This window comes from Rhea americana, unplaced genomic scaffold, assembly GCF_003343005.1.
Source record: "Rhea americana isolate MKP2758 unplaced genomic scaffold, rheAme1 scaffold_33, whole genome shotgun sequence".
Lineage (NCBI taxonomy): Eukaryota > Metazoa > Chordata > Aves > Rheiformes > Rheidae > Rhea > Rhea americana.
This window is the reverse complement of record NW_028186457.1, coordinates 1,376,543-1,395,859: the sequence shown is the minus strand read 5'-3', so window position 1 is coordinate 1,395,859 and position 19,317 is coordinate 1,376,543. Positions and strand designations below refer to the sequence as shown.

The 19,317-nt window shown below is 42.0% G+C and overlaps 1 long non-coding RNA gene across 1 annotated transcript in view; it reads left to right on the top strand.

Annotated features, from left to right (window-relative positions):
- LOC146592475 (uncharacterized) overlaps nucleotides 1–18,467 on the top strand; it is a 104,057-nt gene extending 85,590 nt beyond the window's left edge. Inside the window, exon 3 of the long non-coding RNA XR_014896573.1 lies at nucleotides 18,366–18,467. This is a non-coding gene — a long non-coding RNA (uncharacterized LOC146592475). The remainder of the gene's footprint in view (nucleotides 1–18,365) is intronic.
- The last annotated feature ends 850 nt before the right edge of the window (nucleotides 18,468–19,317 follow it).

The window sequence follows — 19,317 nt, the reverse complement described above, 5'->3', positions numbered from 1 at the left end:
CTGAAATGTTTCATTTTATAATCAGGCATTTTTTATTTTCTCATATGTTTGTTTGCTTGAATTGACTTTCTGGTTCCGTGTTTTCTTTTGAAAACATTGAGAAGATTAAAAAAATCCCCAAGACTTTCAGAGAAGCTAAAAATGAAAACTGCTGGCATTTCTGGAGAAACCAGTTGGCTTTAAAAGGGACAGAAAATGGCTTAAAGTTGAACACAAGTGTATATTTCAAGAAGTTAAATTCCCCTGAAAATGTAATTTCCCTCATTTTTTTTTTCCAGTGCCAATATTATTTATTTAACACTTTCCTTGAAATTGTCATTGAATCCAATCACTCCTTATTTGCTAAACTGTAATTAATGTATCAGAAGAGCTGTGTAACACAGCCAAAAGAAAGAGCTCTCCTGACTGCCTGGCGAGGCCTCCCCGAAGGACTGACAGTGCCCTGGAGGGTGGCTTTCAAGGCACGTTTTTATTTGGTTAGCAACGGTCACTTGGCATCTGTGAAATCAAAGTATTCCCATATTTAACACTGAGCTATGAATGYTCACAATCAGTGGGTTAATCATTACGGAAATACTGACTGATTCTTGAGTCAAATGTCAGGTGGTGCCAAAAAACAGAGCCCCAGGACAAAGGACAGAGAAAAGTCAGCTCTGACTAATGCTGCAGATAAAACGGCTGTTATATAAAACATGTCTTCCAACACAACACAGATCACAGTAATATCTGAACCACAAAGTCCACTTTCCTTAACTGTGAAAAACAGAAAATGCYGTTAGTTGTGACTTGATTTGTGCCACAGTCTAGGGATCTCAAAGCCTTAAATGAAGAACAGATTTTGCCCTGCTAACAAACTATTTACTTTATACTTTATAAAGAGATACTTTACCTTTATAAAAGGTACTTTATAAAGAGATTTTTTTAAAAAAAGAAAGTGTTAAAAATCAGCCATGAATGAAATTAGAAACTCAAAATTAGAAGACTGTTTCTAAGCAGCAGACGAGAGGAGGTCTGAAACATGTCCACTCTCACTACAACACCAGCAAAAAAAATCATAGCTAGTTTTAAGATGCAGTGGATCAGTGAGTAAACAGAGTTGTCTGACATGAATAGTGGTGGAAGCAGGGGCCAGGCCTCATGATTTATCTCTACCTGCAGTCTATAGTCCAGAGAACGAGAAATAGCGACAATTGTTCATAGCAGCCAACTCTGCAGTCCCTACCTGAAGTATTTAAAATAAAGATTGCCATCATCAATGTTCACTCAGGATTTTGAGTTTCCAGTTTTGCCTAATGTATCATAGAGTAAAAAGAGATTTCTCATAGGATGGTCCTCTCTCAGCACCAGCAAGCTGGATACAGCACTGGGCCCTTTGGGAAGTCTTGGTTCACACATTAACAAGTGCCTAAGACATTTGCTTTTAAATCAACCCTTTCAGTTTGGTCCAGGTCAGCAGTGGGTGGATATAGTCAGTRGCAATTTTTGGGCAGGGAGAAGGTGATTTATAGAGCAAGGAAGTGCCAAATGATTTTTTCCTGAGCTGAATGATGGTTGTGAATAYGTGAGTCTTGCAGCGGAGGGAGAATAATATGTGATATTGTAATAAGGAGGTGTTTCTGATCCTTTGGGATTGTGTGCATCTATTGTTTAATAGTGTTAGAGCTTTCTTTGAGAGACAGATCTCCATCCCTTCAGGAGAGAGGGATCCTAAATGACCAGCTAAGACTAGATACTTCATTTTTAAATAAAGAAAAGGCAGTGTGATGAATCTCTTCCAAATAGAATATGGTCATTAACACATCATTAAAATGCTTAGTGTCTTACAAATGCAAACAATAAAATCCTTCCTGGAGTGTGAGTCTCCCCTTTCTCTTTAAATGCAGCTACATTTTTTTTAGTACATGGTGGCTTTTCAATATTCAGTCTGCTTCTCTTTTCCTTTGCAGCTTATTCCTGTTCTCCAGCTGGATAGAAACAAGATGTTTGTTCTTTGTGCTCTACAAGCAGTGGCCCCTCCTCACCTTGTCCCCCGTAAGTTTTATTGCTCAGGACTTGGTGCAAAGTAAACCCTTCTCCACACACTGACTCATCTTTGGTGGCCCAGAGAGAGTTAAAACTTACAGCATACCAAGGAGTAAAACCATCTGAGAGAAAGGTGGGTGCTTCAGTAGGTCATGCCACTGCTCAGGGGTGACAGGAAACAAGGGTTTGACCTCAGAATAGGGCTCTGGGAGCCATCAGAGTCCAGGGGGGAGTCGGTTTATAGTGTCTACAATGTTCACAGACAGCTGTTCAGTCTCAGTAGAGTGGACACTGTCATCCAGCTTGAAGTCATGGGTCTGGACAAACTATAGTGAGAAATACCAAGACAGGAATAGATAGAAAAAAAAAATGGTAGTAGCCTTGACTATCTGAGCTACTGAGAAGCAGTGTGAAGCACAGAAGGACTATGATGGCAATAAAACTCACTTCACAGCCAGCTCAGCTACCAGAGAGTGGCACTATAGTGGTGCTCCCCTTCCCATTAACATCCCTTTCGCTTTGTGTCCAGCTACAGCTGAGTAACTTTCCCTTAGACAATATTTTCTGGGCAGCAAACTCTGGTAGAACTACCATTATCCCACCAATGTTAATGAAATAGGAAGTGTGGAAAAGGATTCCTGTAACAGGCAGAAGAGTGCAGTTACAAAGAGAGACTGGAAGAGCTTGGCTTCTTGAATTTACTGAAATGAAGGCTGAAAAAGATAGGACTGGCCTCCACAGATATATTAGGAGCCTAAATACTGGAGAGGGAAGAGAGCTATTTAAACTATTGTACAATGTTGGCACAAGAACAGCTTGGTACAGACTGCCCATGAATACATTTAGACAATGGGAATAGAGGGAAAACAGCAATACTAAAGTAATAAAAAAATCCTGAGTCATTTTCAGACCATAAAGTCATAGAAATGTAGCTAAAAAAGACCTCCAGAGACCTCTCATTTTAGGCTTCTCAACCTTTGATAATATGACTACTGCTCCTAAAAGAGAAAAGCCAGTGACTGTTTTGTCAGGGTGGCCACAATAATTTTCATTCACAGCTTGCTAAAAAGAAGACATGTCCCTCTTTTTATTTTCCTCATTTTGGCTGTGTGTTTGCATGTGAGAACATAAAATAATGAAATAAAAAAATTGCAGTCATTTCACAGCCCATTGTTTGACAGTGCTTCATGCCCAGCTGGRTGAGAAATGCTGCTCTGCTACAATGCTAAGCTCCAAAGCCCTGTCACAAGCATCCAAACTATCCATAGTTCTTGATGTCTTGATACACTCATGAGAGGTACTGTGGGGATGTGGTTGCTGGTAACAGTGGGACTCAGACTTTACGATATAGAAATCTTTTCTGTCCGATATACTTTTGTGTCTCCCTGACTTGCGTGCTGCTCTGTATTTACTGATTYTTAGTTTGCCTGGGCTGCTGAGAAACCTTGAGCCCATGCTAGATTGTTTTGGCTCTGTATGACCTTTTCTGTGCCTCTTTCCTCCTTTCACGTGCTTGTCTTTTCTATTCAGCYGTCACTCTCTTCCACACCTGGGACTGATTTTGACAGTGAGTAAAGATTGCCCAATAMGACCAAGTCTCCATCCACTTGGAGCCCAGAGGTGCTACTTTCCTACAAATAAATAACAGAAGGAGCTTTTTTTGGCTTCATTGCTCAGTCTTTGCACAGGAATCTGTGTCACTAGTGTCTCCCCAGACTGGGGAGAGATAAAGCATCAAGTCCTTATATTTCAAACATACATGTGTACATTCTTTCCAGAGGCTGTGAAAATACCTTAGAAAAGCTCTTCTGGGGCTTAAAGCATTAAAGGTCCAGTCTACACTGTCATTTTAGTTCCCTGGGTAATAGAGAAATCAGGAGTAAAGAATGCCAGATCTGGCTTTGCTTTGGCCCTACAAATGTATTACTGAGTAATGAAAAGTCAGAGAAAAACATAAATCTCATTGCTATACTCCAGTACTCTGGGAGTTTTTCAAGTCCCTCTGGAATCCAGAGGCAATTTTCAGTTTGGAAATCTAAATGTACTTCACTGACAAGGCCAAATTCAGCTTTAACACAAGGCCATGGAAGTCAGGGGAGTTTCATTAAGAATGTGTTAGGAATTGTATCTTTGCTTTAGGGGCTATATATTAGGGGAGTTGCTGAGCCAGCTTGTCGTTATAAAATGTCAGAAGTAATAAAGAATGAGCTTTGTATCAGTGTTCTCTCACTCCTCACCCGAAGATTATCAGATACCAAATCACTTCTGGAAGACAACAGTAAAAATCTTTTACTTTGCTCTGCTGTCTGCCATGGAATATCTCAAAGCTCCTACATACCATTCCTGCATCTTCATCACTTTCACTCCCCAATTATTAAAGCAGTATTTTCTGCATTTTACTAAACAGCAAACAGAATAGTGGGACTGAGCTATAAATGCTAAGGATGGTGCACCCCTAGAGCCTGCTCACTTTTGCGTCGAGTGTTCAAATAACCCACAGAAAACCCTCAATGGCAAGTCAAAATTGTAAGTGGAGAAATGCACTGGGGATTTATACTGCTGCACCTTGTTGACTTCTGCATGTGCAATTGGGCTGTATGTACTTAAAAGTGTGAGCATGTGATTTTCTCATTCAAGGTCATACTAATCTTGCAAAGCCTGCAAGGAGGAGAATGCAAGGGTTCTCATGCATCATCCTGTGCCTTCACTGAGAAAGCAGAAAGCAGGGCTAGGTAGCATCTGCAATTAGCAAGCATTTTCTAGTTCAGGGGCACTGTGTCCCATGTGAACAGGTAGCAGCTGGCCCCATGGCTCTCTTATTCCTTGTGCTGATGGTGACAAACTCATACGCCCAAGGAGGTCAGGACCCTGACGAACAGCAGTAGAGACATCAAATGCTATTYGTAGTTCCTGCAAAGTTGCTGCGTCTCAGACATCTCAACTATTTTAGATTTAAAACATAGCTCTGGAAGGCATGTCTCTCCTGCAAGATTCTTCTCATTGCACTCATGTGCACAGGCTTGGCTTTCCAAACAACAGCTCTGCCGAGGAGCTAGTTTTGTTATTAATAAGATGGCTGTGTTTATGTAGTTTTAAGTGATGTTAAAATTAAAGTGAAGTTATGATTCAGCTGACTTCGAGTTTTCTCAACTCCCTTCCTTTGCACATACAGTTTGCCCTGCACTTGTTTGCCTTGGCAGGGCCTAGGCTTAATAGTAACAATTTCATCTTCCATTTATAGGCATCTGCACGCCATGTTATTCTTTTAAAGCAGAACACTTCTCAGAGCTGAGAAAGGGAGAAATGTAAAGCCATGCACACAAAGGCAAAACTTTTTTCAGGATCTCACCTTCTTTACAGGAGGAATAGCTCTGTCTCTCTCCTTTGGGAAAAATAAGTAAAAAAAGTTAAAAAAAAAAAAAAAAAAGTCTTGTCTGACTTGAAAAAGCAAAGGAAAGCAGTCACAAGCCTGCAATGTTTTACATCCAGTATACACTGCTTGGCAAGTTTCCAGGACAAATTTAGGAAAGCAGTAAACTGGTGGAGTTGGACATATTGGCATACGTTTTTTTCTGCGTAGAGAGGTGTATTAATTTCTTTTCTTAGATATTTAGACTTCAAGCAATCACTGTACCAGTGACTGTCACGTCCCAGGTGCTGAACTTGGGTTCCTGCGAGACTTCTAGTATCTGAGTGTAGCACAGCCTGCCGTGAACTGTGTTCTTCCTATTAAAGACTAGACAGCCTTTTTTTGTGGGTTTATCCTTTGAATGAATTCTAGCACGTACAGTGCTTGGCTAAGTTACTTTTTATTTTACTAATTTTAAATTTTATTCTTTATTTTTTATTTATTAGCATTTAGGGGGAGAGTTGTAGCAGGGGTTTGACACTCTGGGAACTGAGACTTCTGCTTTACCACAAAGACCTCAGAAAAGAGAAGGAACATGAATTAGATCCTGGCCACAGTGAGGCCAAAGAGTACTGCAGCCACAGCATCACTTGGTGAATGCAGCCTGCCACTCACAAAATGAGATTTGTGCTCCCTTAGCGCCACTGAATTCCCTCTGCTTTGCCTCAGCACAAGTGGAGACTTGCACCAAACATTGTCTTGCTTTGATAACTGGGGGGCAGGGGTGCTCCTGAAAGAGCACCATCCCCTGCCTGGGGCTCGTTATCGAAACCATAAAATGAGTTGGATTGGGGAATGATGGAGGTGTGTGCGGGGGGAGTTTTGTTTTAGCAAACCTAATTACCTGTGCTGGTATCCAGCCAGGACCCCAGGGCTGTGAACATCCCTCCCTTTCAGCAAGCACTCTCCATTCCCACTCCTTCCTCTGCCCCTAACGCTGCTGCCCCTGGGCTCAGTGCTGGTTGAACAGGGGTCCTGACTCCCAGCATGGCTTTGTGGAGAGCCCCGTGTCCTTGGGAGCCCTCCAGGCAAGGCCTGCTCAAACAGCAGCCCTCTTGCAGGATCTCAGCTTGTGTAGGGGCTCAACAAGGCTCAATAAGGTTTGTTACAGGCGGTTTTTTGAATACAAGAGACAACTAGAGCCCAGTGTGGCAGGACCACTTCCTTCTGATGCCTCTGTGGATGAGTCCAGGCTCCAAATGCATGCTCATGCTATGTCTGACTTGTACAGTCTCTGGATTCTTTGGCAAAACAATCGTAGACTTGTCGCTTCCCTTCTCACTCCAGAACATGGGTCACTTCTCCTTTCCTCAGCTCCTAGGGCAAACAGCAAAAGCCACAAAAGCAAGCTGGTGGATAAACAAATGACCAAAGTTTTCAGCCAAGGGGAAGACAGAGAAAGCACAATATTCTGGATAGTAATATGCAACTGGCTGAAGTCCAGAGGTGCAGGCGTAGCTTATGATGTAAAAGTCCTTTCCCCTACTATCCRCTCCTGGTGACATGTGTGTCCAGCCTTTTACACTAGATGCCATTCCTCTCTTGTGTTTGTATATGTGTATGTTGTGTGACTCCATGTGCATGTTACATCCCTGTCCCAAATCTGTTCCCTGTTTGCCAGGAACCAGATTCCGTGCTGTTTCTGGGTGACTTTCTCTGAGTTGTTCAGCCATGACCCGAGCCTGAGGCATATTGGATAGCAGCTTGTGAATCTCACACTGCAACAACTGACCACAAATTGAAAAACTCCCAGTGGAAGACTGCTCTTTAGGAGTGTGTAATGCTCTCTTCCCAAAATTACTGGTTACTCAGTCACTTCTGCATAAACAGGAACTTTGTCCCCAGCTCCTTTCCAAGTGCTGCGAAGCCAGCAGCTGGCTTGCTATCCTATCATCTTTAATACAGCATCATCCCCTGAAACATTAGAAATGCATATTGGGTGCTGGCTTTCCAGTAACCAGATTCACTTGCACTTTCACTGATATTTCAATCCCTGAAGTTAAACCTCCTTTATTTTGCACAAAACTGTCAAGCCAGGATTTCAGCTCTCTGCTGCTCACCCTTAGCAGATCATCTGCCTGACTCCACCAAGCAGAAGCTCCATGGGGCAGAGGTAGTAAGAACTGTGCAGTGATTTAAGTCAGATAAAGCTTGTTTTAATTAAAGATACTGTTTTTCCTCACATGCTTTGTTTTCTTCTTTGCATTGCTCAGTAAGGGGCAGTCTGGAAGACACCATGTGTCATTACTTCAGGCACCTTCTGCTGTAGACTTCTGTGCCCAGCTGCTCACCACAGATGTGAGGGTGCTGTTTGTCAAGGTCTATAACCTGGTGCCCTGAAGCAACTGGTTACTGCAAGTCCTGAATGCACAGTGTCCTTATGTTTGTGTAAAAGCTAGGCCTGGCGGTTGAGAGGTGTGCTCTAGATTCAGGGTGGAATTTGGGGACTCATCGTCATGTCCTATTAGCAGCCTTGCCTCACCCAAAGACAACATACAGATCACCCACAAAACCCTCTCTTTTGCATTCTCCTGGAAGGCTGTCAGCTTTTTAGGCATTCAGGGGTTGGAAAAACACATGATGCAGTTTATAAGACATTTACCAGGGATGTTTATGCCTTTCTTTGCAACTGTGATGTTCTTTACATGTGGTTAAATGAATTCTCACCGTTGATTTTGTGGGTATGGAATAGTGATATTCTCAGTGTCCAGTTCATTTTGTCTGAGGCAAGAGCATGGGGCAGGCAGGTTGGTGAGTTTATAATTGCTAATTTAGGTGCTGCAAACAGGTAGTTCCCTTAATCTTTTAATATAGGAGGACAGGATAATGAAAGAGGCCTCCCAGAGCAGGTTTCAGGGACAGTATTCTGGGTTGTCCTCTTTGCTTATGTGGAGCTGTTGGCATCCACTTTGCCTCAGGTATACTGGATGTAAAATATCCTTGAAGGCAGCAATTTCAGAGGTCAGAGAGCAGAGAGATGCCTCCTTCCCCCTCATCCCTCCTGCAAGCCTTGGAAAGATATTCAGGAACTGCTGTTGCCTATTTGCATAGCCATGTTTCTCCAAAGCTGGTCCTCTTTGCCTCCAGCAGCCCCTACATCTTCTTTCCTGCTCTTCTTCCCAGCCTACCAACACTTCCTGCCTTACATTTCCTCTCCTTCCCTCAAGTCTAATGTTGTCTGCTGTTATCCTGTTCTTTAAATCTCCTGCTCCTCTCCTGTGGCACCTCTCCATTGACTTTCTGTTGCTATCCTTGCATCTGATGATATTACCAGGTGTGTTAAGCCTCTGTCTTCTTGTTCAGCACTAGTTCTTTTCCTCTGCAGATGCTCTGTCTTTCTTTCTTTTGGCCTCCTCCAGAACTCTTGGAGGTGACACACCTCAAAAAAAACCCCATCAAACCAGCCACCCCCCCCCAAAAAAAAAAAAAAAAAAAACAACAACAGAAAGATTTCTGAACTAACGTTCTCCTAGCCTTGAGATGCTCTGTCAGCAGAGAGGATGCAAAAGCCTGCAGCACTGTACTGGGAAATGATGAGTTCCTGGACTGAATTGAATGAGATGTTTTGAAGAAAGTGTGCGAATACAACACTCTTCAGAAATGCCTTGCAGGGAATGACAGGAACTGCTGTGGGAAAAGGAATAGAATTGAAAGGAGAGACAAATGGATGCAGAGCTGAGCACTTAGGAGCAGGTTAAATAAACTCAGTGGAAGAGGGGCAAGTGCCCGATGAAACCTGTTGTAGGAGGTTTCTAGGGTCCAAATGAAAAGCCAAATGCTCTAGTGCTGGTTGCAGTATAACTGCAGCTGTTGGTAGGAGAGAGTGTCAGCAGGACAGACGGATGGACCTCCTTCATTCCCAAATTTTGACAGGCTGCTTTATTTAAAAGGCTAATTAAGAAGCAGACAAAAGTATTTTTTTGCTTTCCCTTGTTTTGATAAGGAGTTCATTTGGGTTTGAATTATAACTTCTAGACCCACTGCAAGTTAAAGAAAGAAAGAAAGATTACTCTTGTCATTCTGCAGTTGGGGATCCTGGTGGACAAGTTATGGACTTTAATTGTGCAAAGCCTAAGACTGAATCTGTGGGAGAGCAGGAACTGAACAGCATGGAGCTCAGAAATCCTAAACAGCAGCCTCTGTCCTTGGGAGGAAAGACCTTTTTTTTAGCTGGTTTGTTCTGTTATGAAAAAATGGTAAGAAGACAACTGATTTCAGGCTGTCTTTTCCAGGAAGAGAGAGACAAAGTGGAGACAGTTCAGAGGAAAGATGAGCAAAATGACCAGGCATGGGTGAGCTAGCTTGGTTTCTAAGCGACTGCTGATTGCCTGAAAGCTGCTCAGTTTGAGCAAATGACAATGAAGGACTCAGACTCACAGTCAAGTTACCATGGCTTCATGAATAACTGTAAATCAGTTGAGATAGGCAGTGGCAGTCTTGATAGACCTCCAGATTGCTGAAGCCAATACAAATGCTAGAGAGGAAATGGTCTTGTCATTGGACCAGATTCTGTATCAAGCTGAAGATGGTTCTCTTCTGAGCTTAACGCTAAGGACAGCCATACTGTTAGAGAGTCTCCTGCACTGCTGTAGCTGTAGACAGGCTGGCCTTTACCCAATCTCCAGGGCCATCAGAGACATGCAAAACATGTCTCTGCTCAGTGAGCTCTTGCTCACTGTCATTTTCCCTTTTCCTGGGGTCTGAATTGAACTGGAACCAACATCTTGGCATTGCCTGTGACCAGGATCATGAATACAAATCCTTAAAGGAAACAACAAAATATAGTCTTTGCAAAATGATATAGCATCACTGAAAGTTGAAGAGGGGAATGGATGGTCTTGGTGCCAACAAGGCCACAGAACTGTATGAAGAAACAGACTTACCCATGTTGAGTGTGTTTTTCCTTCTGAAGTACTCCAGTGGGACAGTTGAGGGAGCAAACTAAGTACAACTAGGTTTGAATAAAGGGAGGCCACATCTGGTCATATTCAAGCACTCCATGGGTGATGCTGGTGGAGCCTCACAAGTGGGCTTTGGAGTTAACATTGTCTTTATAAACTTGAAACAGATTACTCGGCAGGAAATTTGTTTCCGGTTGCGTAAAGGCTCAGGCAGACGTCACAGTGTTGGTTATGCAGAAAACATTTTCAAGTTCTCCTTCCAAGCCACAAGGGCTAGAAATGTCAAAAGCAATCAAATTAAGTTTCTAACATAATCACCTGATTCCAGGAGATGGGGCTCTAGGCCTCAGCTGAAAACAAAAAGATTTGTGAATAGCAATTTTTCAGTTTGGCATCTGATCTGCATAATATGAAAGAGAATTGTTTCCATTCTATACAGCATATTTCATTCCCTCAATGTGAAATTTTACTTTGGGATTAACTTTTGTTTTTTTAATGTTATCTTTCAAAAATGCAAGTGAATTTCAAAATGAAAGGAATCATTTGGGAACACAAAGTCAAAACATTTTTTTTTCCAAAAATGTCAAAGTAAAATCTTTTGATGGACTTGATCTTTTTTCTTGCTTGTCAAATTAACTTGAAAATCTCAAAATACTCCAGTGATTCCTACAATTGCATCTCCAGCAAAGTCCTTTCTGAAGGTTCATCAGCATGATGTTCCTAAAGCAAAAATCTAGAWCCAGTCCCTTCTAATGGAGTGCTCCTGAGCAAGGAACGATGATGTGCATAATCTGCCGCTACCTTCTCTCCCGCTCAAAAGACTCACAGGGCAGCCTTTTCTCTTGCATGAAGATCTCTCCTTATTCCTGGAATCTGGCTTTGCTTTCTCAGCGTGGCTGCCTTCCATGAGCAAAGGAGTATAGGCCACAACAGGCCTTGTAAACAAGGTGGTGATACACTGCAGAAGGAGAAGGCTGACCTCATAAACATTTGGATTTCCAAAGTGTCTGGTCTGATGAGCTGAGCTAGCTGAAGCTATAAGGCAGACAGCAATCTTGTAGTAATAAACTATCCTGCAAGCATCCTGCAGCCTGCCTTCTCAGGGGGAAAGAAATCAGAAAACAGCCACCACCAAAGGAAAAAAGAAAAAAGTGTCTTGTCTTGCATCAGTGAAATTTACAGGAATAAATAGAATGATACTGCTCAGCAGACGGTGGGTCAATAAAGTGGGCCTTATCTGGGCTCAAATCTTTGGTATTTTAATGTATTTCCGGATTCTGTAGATTAAAGTGGCCCTGTTGAATATATATGCACATAGTATTTAATGATGTATAGGAGAGCCAGAGCAGGATTTATCCTCTCATTGCCARTGCTTCCTTTATCTTTGTTTAAAGGGTTGATTCAGCCCTGAGAAATCTCCTGATGCCGGTCCTGCTACAAGTCAAACTAAAAGCATCCCACGAAAAGGAAGCCATTCATATTTATTTTAGTTAATTGTTTGTTTGCATGATTACTCATTCCTAAATCCAACTTACAATAAAATCTTCCTTYCCTTCAATACAACTATTGTTACGGCTTATAGCATGTTGGTCCCAACACTCATTTATTTGGGTGGGGAAAACTGCTGTGTAGAGGTGAGTTTTACAGTCTGGCTTTGAAGGTCACTAAGTCTGACCTACAGAAACCCAGTCAGATATCTTCCAAGTTGACTCCAAGACCCACTTTTTGTTCTGAGTTTTTCACCTTAATTCAGTCTAAAAAAAAAAGGGGGCCGAGGGTATGGGGAGGAGGGTTTGAGGCTGGTGACCTTAAAACAAGGACAGCTTTCAGAGTTGAGCATCTGTTTTTGTGACTTTGTCCTAACTAATGTATAGCAATGTATGTCCCTGCGTATTAAAAATAAACTAAAGGAGAACACTCTTTGAAGGTGGGAGAACAGTAACATGAAAGAGTTCATTACAGTACTGCAGAAGGTGCTTAGATGAGACTGTGATTGGAGCGGGTGACATGTCTTTATAAATCRGAGCTGATCATGGTCCTCTGAAAGGAAAGATAAAAGAAAAAAGATTCCCTTATGCAACCTCCTTATATAGCTAAGAGCTTTTCTTCTGAACCTGGTTTTCTACCAGGTTTCAAATACATATTTTCTGATATGTGCAAACAAGAGAAGAATATTATAAAAGCCTATTCAGACTTGTAGGACTTAGGAAGTCCTTGACTGTGCTTATAGTACACCTCAGTGCTTCTAGACCGAGAGATTTTTACCCAAAACATAAGTCTCTGTTTTGAATGTCCGCTTCAAATCAAAGGTGAAATGATGTGTCCTATTAGGCCAACCAGAGCACAGGGGATRTAGCTTAGGAAAGTTAAAATGAAAGCAAATAAAAGAAGGATTTGCTAAGCTGTCTTGAATATCAGGTTATACTTTTGGCCTGTTGTTTATGTCCTGTGAATCAAATYCACCCATTCCCATCTATTAGGTATGCTTCCTAAATTGATATGATCTGCCAAAGGATCRAATTCCAACCATGTTTATTTTGGCTTCAGCTGGCATAAATCTAAGTGCAGAGCTGGAATTCCATCCTCTCCCAGAGCCTCTATTGGGATACACCCTCACTGGGCCAAGATGAGCCAAACTGACAAGAAGATGTATGCATGTCTGAAGAGCCTCTCAGAGAGGGCTCCGGCTCTGTTTGTTTTCTGAACATCAGCAGAGGGTCTCTTGGAAGGCCAGCAAGGTCCCTAAACTTGAAGAGGTGAAAGTTGATGCCAGTAGGGCACAGTCAAGTCATGGATCTGCCAGAGCTGGCCTTCAGTTGAGGAGGTGGATCTTACTGATGGAGCTGAGGTTTTTCAGTTTATGATAGCTGTAGCTGCTCTGGTTTTGTGGCCTGCTCCGTTTTGCCTTGGAGTCTGTACCTTCCCTTGTTGGCAATACACAACTGTCAGCAGGCCTCTGCCTTCCTTCTGTCAAAGACTAGCTGTCTTTGAGAGGAAGCTGGATGAGATGACAAGATGTTTCTTGCTCCAGGGTCAACTTCAATGTGTGGCTGGACTGGGAATCAGACATGGCAAATTCATCATTCAAACAGAAGAAAGCTTCACTTCCAGGACACTGGTTGGAAGTCTAATAGGAATGCCTGGAGTCTCACAGTACAAGCCTGGTGGCTGTGTCATAACTGGAAAAAATGGCTGGTATCTCCTRGATGGTTTCTGCCCCCATGTTCTTTTCCCAACATCTCTTCACAACCTACGGGTGTTCCAAGGAGGAGCTAGTGCCTGCAGAAGTGTGGGAGAGGGAGGAGGGAGAGTGGAATCAGCCTCCTGTCCTTGCAAGCATAACAGTTTAGTCTTTACTCTCAGGGACACAAGCTGGCAGTTGGCTTTGTAGTAACCCACATGACAACAGGAATAACATCAGGCATAATTAGACAAAATGATGGTATAAGTTCAACCCTTTCCCCCCAAAGCACCCAGCCCCCTCAACCCATTTTGAAACAATGCACCTTTTATGGGCTCCAAGTAGCTTTTAAAAACACAATTGATTTCTTTCTTCTCCATCATAGAAAAGAACTTGCTGCTTGGATAATGAAATGTCTCAGGAAGGATGGGGGCTGGGGCCAGGGAGGGGACAAGACACCTCACCTCTTAAACTCTTCTAATGTCCTCTGCCAGACAGCCCCTTCCTCACTGCCAAGATAATCATTTCTCCTTGTTACTACAACTTTAAATGCTCTTCCTTTCCACCCCTGCAGCCGGCAACAATATCCCCTATTGTCTTGGTAGTGGAGATATACGTGATGTAGGCATGATTCTGCCTTTTCCGGGGCCTTGCAAGGTTATGGATGATTGGTCATGCCTCATCCAGCCGATGAAGCCTATCAAAGAATGGCACAAAATTTCCCCTGCTGTCTCTGTCCTCTAAGTATGACTTGGCTGAGAAGACCACTGTGCTGGATTTGAATGGAAATTATCTAAGTGTGTGGTTCCAGCTCCCCCTGCTAGCTCCCCTTTCTTTAAAAAAAATGAGTCTGAAATGTAATCAGATTTACTTTAATGAGGGGGGACCAAGCAAATGAATCCTGTGAAAAAGAACTTTCTGGGCAATCCATGTCCCACACCATAAACAAAATCAAGTCACTCTATATTAGTGTACAGAAAGCTTCAACATTGGAGAAACTCTGTTTATACCCTTTGCCTATCACAGCTCTGTAGTCAGCTTTGTACTCGCTCCTGTGCCTCCTCCTCCCGCCCCATATGGATATATGCATACATGACTTTACTGTGTAAGAGATTTGGATGTAGTAAGGCAGTACTATGTCAAAAACAGAGCAGATTCTGAGTGCAATGGTTTAACTTTAAGCTAGTTTCAGCTTCTTTGCAGAATTTGAAAAYGTGAGTCATTTTAAAACTACTGAACTAAGAACTATAGGGTTTTTATTGTTTTGATTGTTTGATTGTTTGGTATTATGCATCTTAAGGGCATTTAGACATGAAATGTGGTGCTAACCACTACAATACTATTAACATTTAAAATGTTTGAAGACTGCAAGTGTTTGAAGACTGCAGACTGTTAAGTACTGCTAAGTAATACATACATACATACATACATACGTGTGTGTGTGTGTGTGTATGTATCATTGAAATTACTTTATAACTCTACCAAGTTTATTCAAACCTGGCTTTTAAGGTCCCAATGAGATTCACAAGCAATCAAATTTGAAGACTTGCAGGACAGTTTTCCAAATAAAACTTGTAAACAGTGGAGTTTGACAAAACAATTGTGAGAACTGTTCATCTAATTAACTTGCACAGAACAATTTCTTTCAGAGATGACCCAACAGCTGTACATGTAAGAGAAAGAGAATAAAAAATTAAATTATCAGCATGGGATTTTTTTTCAGTGTTACTGACTTTGAGATAGACAGACATGTTCTTTCCTCAAGCAAGAACAGTCATTATTTCTGCAGAAAATGACTGCCATGGCAGACTTCAATCCCAARCTGGTACATATTTCTTTTAACTCTGTCTTGAAAATATTGAAGCAGATTTTTTTGAAAAGCTGTAGTCTTTCTCCTACTCATGTTAGAGTTGATTTTGCCCCCCTAAAATTGCTGGAAAGTTTAAAGCCAAAAACTGAATGTTCCAGAACATACAAGGTTGTGGCAAGAGGGGATTGATCATAAACTCTTTTCTAAACATAACTACTAGGTTAACTGTTGACCGGATATTACCCAGAGAGGATATTTTATTGACTGTGAATTCATTAATAGTTAACTAGTGTGTAGACATTGAAACAATGACCTAATTCTTCATATTGAATCCTATCTCAGACAAATATAATATGATGCCATGGTCTGTTGCTTTCTCAACTCAGCATTGCTGAGTGTTGATGTTAGAGAAAAGTCTTATTCAGTTAACAGTATTCCTAGAGCACTTTGTGGGATTGAAGGAGCTACAGAAAATCACTGAGATACAGAAGCTGAACTCAACAGCACAAGACAASAAAAAGATGATAGAGCTGCAGAGTTAAAAAAATGTCAGTGGTCCCAAAGGGTGTTATTATTTCTTGGAGAAAGAAGTAGATAGATGAAGGATTATTTTTGCCCACTGTGCTCCCATGTGAGGCCAAGGCTTCCTGCTGTGAAGCGTTACCTCAGTCTTAGTTGGTTATGCCAGGCTACCTGTTTATGTGAGTAGCTTTTGCTCCTGACATGGGAGCTTTTAAAGTTTTMATTCCTCAGCCTTGTTTTCTAGAAGCTTGGAGAGTCGTATGCAAACTTTATTGCTTTGCAGGGCAGAGAGAGCATGAACTCGTGTATGTAGAGATCTGAAAATGCTAAAGTCCTGAATGTGACTGCTATTCATAAAGAAGGCCTTTGATTTCTGAATGCTGATATACCCAGAAACACATAAAAAAGTGTTTATGTTTTTGAATCCTATTGAACGCCAGGAGGACAAACACGATATATCTGTTGAAGGCCAGGATCATTGCCATAAGATTAACTAGAAAGGAAAAACACCTGGCAGCCATCCAGGAAACATAGCTATCAGAAGGTAAACAGGGATAATCAACCAGGGACTCCAAAAAGTTGCCCTACCAACAAAATATAAGATATCACCCCTTCAGAAGGCTCTGTTTCCTAGAAGCATATGTCTAAATACAAAACAAATGGAAATATTTAGGGCTAAATAATGGCTTTAAGGCCATAGATGAAGCTAAGAAAGAGGTCCAGCTCTGGTTGAAGTTCCRTGGTGGTGGTACACCGAGCATGGTACTTTTTGTAAGACCACAGAGAGTGCATTTCTTCTTATGCCAACCCCTAAGGAGAGAGAGTCTGACTCTSCCTGTCCCTTTCTCTAAGAAGAAAATTGTTTTTCTGGCAGGATATATACTGAGGGGAAGGACAATGGAGCACTTTCAGTCTCTGTCTGTTAGTCTTGCTGAAAGGCTTTAAAGAAAAGTGTGGAATAGGAATCCCTCCAGAATTCTTCTCCATACTTCACACATCTAGCCCTCRTCTTCCATATGTAATGCTCCAGGAACCCTTCCCAAAACCCATGTAGGTTTTCCATGACCCTAGCAACATACCCCTAAAGACCCATCTGATTGATTGAGTGAAGATGCTGTATACTATTTCTGCTATGCAAACTCTATGGTCACACTTTCATATTACCCTGTTCTTACCCCTGGGGTATAATGCCAGTCTGACAATGCTTCATTCAGCAGTCATTTGCAAGAATGTTTTTACATGGTGTTAGAGTGCAGGCAGTGACTCATATTGCTACCTGGACACAAATCCATCCTGAGCCATTATTCTCAGTTTTCAAATATCAGGTCTCTGGAACTTGAACTTGTCCTGAAAAACTGACAAAAGAAATGRAAGGGAGCTTAAAGAGCCAACTTGAATCTCATTAACAGAGTGGGAACCTCARCCAGACCAGTCCAGTGTTCAGCTTTGCACAGACACTCGGTGTGACAGTCCCTCTTCTTTCTTAGTCCCTATATGCCCTTATTTTTCACTGTCTCATGCTGACAGTTCACTTTTATCCATTTATCCATATCCACTGCTTTGGGTGAACATATTATCACTTCTCAGCTGAGCTATAATAGCGGTAGTCAAGCTTTAGCCTGCCTGAAGTGGGAAATGAAGTATTGCCTCRCAAAGGATGCTGAGAACATATATTTAAGAGGAAGCCTTAGAGAATATAACCAGACTGGGGAAAAAAATCCCATGTTTCAGAATTCTCTGAGAAGGGAAGAAAAAGAGATTTGACTAAATCTGTCAGAAAATAGTAGCAAGCTTTCTTAGCAGAAGAGAGTTGAGTAACTCAGATGAGATTCCCAAATCTATGTTGGACATACGAGTGAGCTGCACCAGGGACTATAGGAAACCCAGCTGTTTGATAACTATAAATGATCACGGCTGCAAAAACTAGGGTTTGTCAAGTAGATAAGTTTTCCAGCGAAGGCACCAGCCACTGTCACCGACTTTGGGTCACAAGAGCCACTGCAATTCATTATGTCATAATGGCCGAGGCCCTAAGTAGTGCCGGCCCCACCGGCACCTCTTCACAACCTCGGGCACCATCAGAGAAGAAGGTTGGCTTTTCACAGTTGAGAAATGTAAGCTTTTCTCCTGGGCTCTTGAAAGTAACTGAACGGAAGCTGAGATGGCAAGGTGCAGAGTGAGACAGCAATCCACACAAAGAATTAGGAGGAGAAGGCGGTGCAGCTGGAAGAGGGCACCTATAAGGAAGAAGAAGGGTAATGTGACCGACATCTTTTTAATACTTAGTTCTCTCCTTTTTGATGCATATTATAACATGGCTAATACAGGAGAGRGGAGTGATGGGGAGTTGAAGAGTTCAGTAATGTCCAAGGGCATCACAAAAAGTCTGTGGAGGGTACAAGGCAGAAGTCATCAGTGCCTTAGTCATAATTCCCCAAACAAGTCTTGTCAATCTCAAGCAGTTCTTTGGTCTGTGGACTTGTTGTGGGTGGTGAGCTGCTTTCTATTTTGTCTTTGCAGGGTACGTCCGTGTTATGACCACCTACTACTATAAGGCAAGATGATCTGTGTGACCTCCTTGTAAAGACCTGTCTTCAGAAATTCATCTCTGCATTAGCTTGTTAGTCATCATGCCATCCACTTCCTGAGTGTGGAAAAACAAAATAAAAACAAAAAACTCCAAAGAAAAAAAAAGAAAAATAGAAGGAAAAGAGAAAAAAAAAAGATGACCAACATAAAAATGAAGTGAAAGCAACAAACCACCAAGATATGTAATGTGCTTCAAGGCCCAGTAAATCTGCCCCTGTGAGACAAAAAGCCACCAGTTTGTCAATACACTTGGAAAATGCAGCTCTTGAGTGTGCTTTCTTGTTAGAGGTGTCTTTTCTCTCTGTAGGGGTGTGTGTATGTGTATGTGTGTGTTTGTGTGTGCACGCGAGCGCACATGAACCTGCTCTCAACAAGGACACCAAAAAATGGGTTGGTGCACTTCTGAATCCCAGCCTGGCACTATTTCTTGATGCAGCTTTTCTCAGCATGGCTTCTGCAGCCAGGGCACATRACTGTATCCACAGAAATGATCAGTTAAGAATGTGAGGACTGCCACAGTTAGATCACAGAAAGGTCTGGCTTGTTTTAGCAAGGTCTGTTCAGCATCCTGTTTTAAGCAGCAGCAAACAGATGTCTTTGAAACAGAATGAGCAAGTGGTGTTCCTACCCCTATATTACTCTTCCTGGCCAGACATCCTGGGTCAGAAGAATATCTCTGCATTTTTGATGTATTTTTTCATTCCATGAATTCATCAAATTGGTTTTGCATTCATGCATCAAATTGATCTGTTAGCACTCCCAATGACTGCGACTGCAACCTCCTGACTTTATTTTCCTGCACAGTGCATAGTTATCTCCTATACATTTTAAGGCTGCAATATGCAAGCAGTGAGGAAGTATTTCTATTTTATGGACTTCTACT